The sequence below is a fragment of the Chelonoidis abingdonii genome, chromosome 20, assembly GCF_003597395.2.
Source record: "Chelonoidis abingdonii isolate Lonesome George chromosome 20, CheloAbing_2.0, whole genome shotgun sequence".
NCBI classification, from domain to species: Eukaryota; Metazoa; Chordata; order Testudines; family Testudinidae; genus Chelonoidis; species Chelonoidis abingdonii.
Genome location: NC_133788.1, coordinates 23749880 through 23755755, shown reverse-complemented (window position 1 = coordinate 23755755; position 5876 = coordinate 23749880).

Below are 5876 nucleotides of genomic sequence, written 5' to 3'. Positions count from 1 at the left end.
CCCCTCTTCCCCACCACCAATGCACTCAGATACTGTACACAGTTCACAACCTTTTTCTTTCTGAGGCCCCCCAAACATGCTATAAAAACTCCACAGCCCACCTGTGCCACAATAACTGGTTTTCTGCCTATAAAAGCCAGGGCTGGTGCCCAGGGCCCCATGGCACAGGGGAGACCATGAAGCTAAGTTGTTCAGGGCCCCAGGCTTCAGCCCCATGCAATGGGACTTTGGCTGTCTGCCTTGTGCCCCGGCAAGTTTAACACTGGTCCTGCTTGGTGGATCGCCTGAAACCTGCTTGTGGCCCCCCAGGAGGCCCTGACCCCTGGTTGAGAACCACTGCTGTACAATACTTCAGGTTACGGATGATAATTCAGTCTAAAGCCCTTCCTAGGAAGATGGAGATGTTAAAACTTGGGACTATTGATTATTTAACACAATGGGGTGTTCCTCTTGCATGCAGTGAGTCTGAATCAAGGGAGCAATCTGACTTGCTTTTCTGCAGTTCTGGGAACTCAAAGCGTCCATAAACCCATTTTAACCACTCTAGGAGGATTCTTTGTTGAGGGATCCTTTGGTGGTGATGAGCCACTATGACTGTTCTTATGCCACCCTCTACGCCTGGCCATTGGCTGATCCAGGAGTCCCTTGGAGCCATGGGCATTCGGGCAGGTTGGTCTAAATCAGGGGTCGGCAACCTTTCAGAAGTGCTGTGCCGAGTCTTCAGTTATTCACTCTAATGTAAGGTTTCGCGTGCCAGTAACACATTTTAACATTTTTAGAAGGTCTCTTTCTATAAGTCTATAATATATATATAAACTATTGTTGTATATAAAGTAAATAAGATTTTTAAAATGTTTAAGAAGCTTAATTTAAAATTAAATTAAAATGCAGAGCCCCCTGGACTGGTGGCCAGGACCTGGGCAGTGTGAGTGCCACTGTAAATCAGCTTGCGTGCCATTTTTGGCATGCATGCCATAGGTTGCCTGCCCCTGGTCTAAATTAAGCCAGGGATGGGGTCAGCTACAGGACAGGGGAGAATAAAGGCAGTTTAAAGCTGCCTCTATCTGCATACCCGCTCTTGGTCCTACACTGAGCACAACTTGGCCTGAGCAAAGACTCTGGCCCCGTATTTTCCTAATTGCAGATTTTGTTGCAGTTCCATGATCAGAGCATTCTTATTAACTTTAATTGCTATCAACTGTTACATAAAGGTAGGTATGAGATTTTTAAAAAATCCTGTTTCCATTATGAACTGTTTGTGTGGTAACAATGTTCCTCTGTATTTATCAGCTGCTTGCCCCTTATTTATGGCTGTTGCTATATGCACACTTGCGCTGAATTGAAATTAATTTGTTGTCCTCAGAACTTCCTCACCACTGCACTTGCGCTTTCTGCATCTTTCATCCTGCTTATGAAATCAGGCTGTTTTTGTAATGTAAGTGGAGCAGGCCCTATCTATATTACATCAACAGCCACCATATTTCTTTGGGCAACTGAAGTTTTGAAAAAAAATGACAAATGACTGATTACAGGGTCTGGAAAGTAATCTCATAGCAGTAGTAGGTCACTGATTCTTTCAGAGCATTCGTGCATTGGGCCTGTAAATTGCACAATGAGATTGTAACTGTGCTGGGTAATGTAGTGTGACAAAGTTCCTCCTCTACCTTGGTGGGTCCTGCACTTATCTGGCAGGATTTGCTCACCTCAGTGATCTTCCCCACAGTCTGGGTCAACTCCTCCTGTGTCTGATCAGGAGTTGGAAGGTTTGGAGGGAACACAGGCCTGCCACCTACTCCGGGTTCCAGCCCAGGGCCCTGTGGATTGCAGCTGTCTGTAGTGCCTCCTGTAACAGCTGCATAACAGCTACAACTCCCTGGGCTACTTCCCCATGGTCTTCCTCAAACACTTTCTTATCCTCACCACAGGACCTTCCTCCTGGTGTCTGATAACACTTGTACTCCTAGTCCTCACAAGCCCACCTCTCACTCTCAGCTCTTTGCTGCTTGCTCCAGCTCTCCTCCCTGACACTGCGTGAGCTCCTTTTTACAACACCAGGTCCCTGTTAGCCTCCTTGACTTGGCGCAGGTTACTAATACAGCCTGGCTGCCTTAATATGGTTCTAGAGGCTTCCTGATTACCGTGCAGTCCCTGCTCTGGCTCCACTCAGGAAAGAACCCTGCTTCTCTGGGCCAGGAGTAGCTCACTCCTCCGTAAAACGGTCTGCTGTAGACGAAGGAGGGAGAGGGCTGTTGCGCTGTTCTCGCTGGGTCGGGGCCTTGCTGCTGGTGCTGCTGCTACTGGCTGCTGCGCTGTTCGCTGTCTGCGCTCCGCTGGCTGGGCTAGAACACCACCAACCACGGCCCCTCTCCAGCTATCCAGCTTGCTGACCTGGCCAGTAGATTTCCCCCTCCCCGTTCCTGCTGTGCTCCACCTACAGCCCTTGAGGGAGCGGGGCGCTGCCGCCTGCTCCAGAGAGGGGAGGTGAGGGACCCCGGCTCTGTTGCTGAGGAACCGGTTCTTATGAGGGGGCTCCTCCTGCCTGGACACAGACCGACACCCTCCTGGAGTGTGGGTACTTGGGCATTGCTAAGGGAGCTGTTTGGAGCCCGGAGAGGTGAGGAGGAGAAGGGGACGCCCGCTGCTGGAGACTGTGTGACACGTGAGGGATTCTGGACTGAGTCTTTTCAAAGCTGTGCTCTTTGTGTGGGGGTTTGGACGGTGTCTGTTGGACAATCCGGGGTGTGCGGGAGCTAGCCCCCGTTCCATCCGTCCCTTTGCCCAGCACGTCGTTGCTCCCTCCACACCCCGTGGCTGTTTTCCTTGCCTTTGCTCCGCTCTGTGGACTGAGCGCCTCGCCCTGGCCACCAAACCCGCTTTCATCGGTTGGCTGCAGAGCAGCTACCATTGACTGCACAAGGCCTGGGCGCACAACTTTCCTCCCCCTGGACTGACCCCTTCCTTGCCGCATTGTCTGCCACTATTGCCATCTGTGCCTGCTAGTTCTCCACCACTGTCCCCGTGGCCTCTTACCCGTCCAGCTACCCTTCCCCCTGTGCTCCCCAGCTTGATTGGTCCTCCGTAGTGCCCACACCCTTCCCATGCGCTTGTGCCTTCCCTCATTTGCATTTTGGCCTTGTTCACCACCCCTCTGCGTTGTCCTATCCCTATGCAACTAGAGGAGGCCAGAAGCCCTCTGCATCGTGCCCTAAAACGCCTCCACTCCTAGCTCTTGGTTTCCCACGCCCTTTAGTCTTCTCTTCTGCCTCCTCCGGCCTGCAGCCTAGCGAGGAGGGGTGTTGCTCCTTCCCTCCCCTTGCTGTGGTCCCCTCCGCCCTCTCATTGATGGCGGGGACGTGCGTGGGGAGACCCTTGCGGCTGCTCCACTCCACTCTCCACTTGCCCCATGTAACTGCCCACCTCTACCTGACACCAGCCGATCACTACACGCCCCTGCTGGGGCACGGCGGCGATTTTTTTTTTTTTTGTACAGGGGGGACGTCCGCGGCTGCCACTGTCCCTCACTCTCTTCCGATTCAGGGGAGCCCCACCGGTGGAGGTCGGGGTGGGAAGAAGGTAAAGGCCACTAGATAAGGCCAGGCCCCATGGAGGCGACTGCCCACCGCGCCGCGGCCCACAGGCTGCGGATCCCTCCGCGGATATTCCTCCACCAGCTCTGCGGCTGTCTCCTGGCCAGGCAATACACCCAGATGGCTGGCGGCCCCCGCCTGCTTGCTGCTTCTCCGACCGCGCTTCTGCTCCATCTACAGCGGCGCGGGACCCTTTCCCCTGACCAGGAGGCACGGCTCCTGCCTCCTGGTGCCGCGTGCCCCACGTGAGACCTACGGCGGGCATGGGAGGGTGGTGGGGCCCACGGCCATTGTGGTGGCCTCCAAAATGTACAGGAGGGTGGTCTTCTTCCTGGCATCGGAGGCCGCTGCATAGGAGGCAGTTGAGACGGGCCTGGTGGTGGGGGGGGGTGTTCGTCCCCCTGGAACCGCTGAAAGACCTGGGGGTCCGCTTAATCCTGACCTCTGTCCCTTCCTTCCTGCCCAATGCCACCCTACTGCCTGCCCTTTCTGCCTGGGGCGCCCCATCTCTGTCATCAGCCCTCTCCCCTTGGGCTGCAAGGACCCCGCCCTCTGTCACATCCTCTCGTTCTGCCGGCAAGTGCAGCTTCAACTGCCGCCCCCAGCGCGTGGCGGAGAGGCACTCGAGGGGTCCTTTCTGGTCCGCTACCAGGGAGCCCACTACCGGGTGCATTATTCAACGGGGGAGGCCCGGTGCTACCTCTGCCGGGCAATGGGGCACATCCAGAGGGACTGCCCCTTGGCCCGGCATGGAGGAGCATCCGGGACCCCTGAGCTCCGGCAAGGTGCTGGGCCTGTCACCGCTGATACCCCTGTCTGCCCGGCACCCGAAGCTGCCCTTCCTCCATCTCGGTCCACCGCTGTGGAGGAGGGTGTGACGGAGATACCACCAGTTGTGAGAGAGGGCTCGCCCCAGGGGGAATCCTCCCTCATTCCTACTACCCCACTGTTGCCTCTCCAAGTCCCTGAGCTATTGCCCTTGCCCCCCGACCCGACCTCTGTTAGCCAGCCCCTGGATGATGCCATGGAGGGCTGGTCTTTAGTGCAGGGGAAGTGGGGCAAGCAGAAAGCTCGGGTCCCGTTACATCCTTTAGATTCGGAGACCCCCCGGAAGAGCAGGAAGGGGGGCTCCGATGACGAGCCTTCCGCCTTGCCCCCTGATGACTCCCATTCTGTGGTGCCAGCTGGGGACACCGTGGCAACACCGGAAGGTGATACCACCCCTCCTCCGGGGTCCCTTCCCATGGAAGCCCCGAGGGAGCCTCTCTCGCCCCCTTCCTACCTGAAGCCCCTGCGAGCGCTGAGGTGAGAGTCGCCTCGGGTGCTGGTGGGAAAGGCCCTGGGGTGGTGGACGGTGAGCTCCCTTCCATCTATGAGGAGATCGAGGCCCTGGGTCTGACCTCGGTCACGCAGGGGGAGGATGATCCTCTGCCAGCGGGCCTTGATCTGGGTGACCTCACCTCGGTCCCCTTGTCCCTGTGTTACCTCCCCCTAACCGCTGCTTCTGCTCCCGCCTCTGAGGGTCCCCTGGAATCTTCTATCAGCCCGGCTGCATGTGGCACCCTGCTGACGGCCACTGAGCCCATTGAGGCGACGGCTGGTGCCCCGCTGGTGGGACCTGGTTCCCAGGGGGTGTCCCTCTTGGGTGTGGAGGACCCAACCTCCTTCCCGGGCAGGGACACCGTTGATGACCATCCATCTCCTGATGCCGGGTCTACCGACCAAACCATAGTGGCTGAGCCTGGCATCATTGGGGGTCTCCTTCCCACTCCCCAGATCTCTGAGCCTAACCAGGAGGGGCCACCTTCCAGTGGCCTGACTATTGGGGCTCAGGATCCTACTTCTGCCTCCCTCCCCGGTTCCCTTCCTGATCTCTGCCCTACTCCTGTCCCCTACCCTATTCCTGCTGTCAGCCCTGTCCTTGTCCCCTCCACCTCCCATGCTGCCAGTGCCACCCCTGGGGATACTCCCCCAGGGAGCAGTTTTAGTTGTTTTTCCCCATCCCGACCCATCGGGGGCTGCTGTTTTCCTTATGCTGCCCCCTGTTGAACAGGGGAGCGGGGCAGGTCACGTGGCATCAGCCCATCGGATGCCACGGTGGGGGTCTGCCCCCTGCCTGCCCGCCTCGGTGGGCCATGGGGCTGTGACAGGGGCCCCATTAGGGGACTGTCATAGATCAGTGACCCCGCCCCCCAATGCACTGAGGGAGGAGCTGCGGGAGTTCCTTGAGGACGTCCGTGGCTCCCGTAACAAAGTCCAGCTTGCGCTCCAGCGNGACAGCTATGCCGC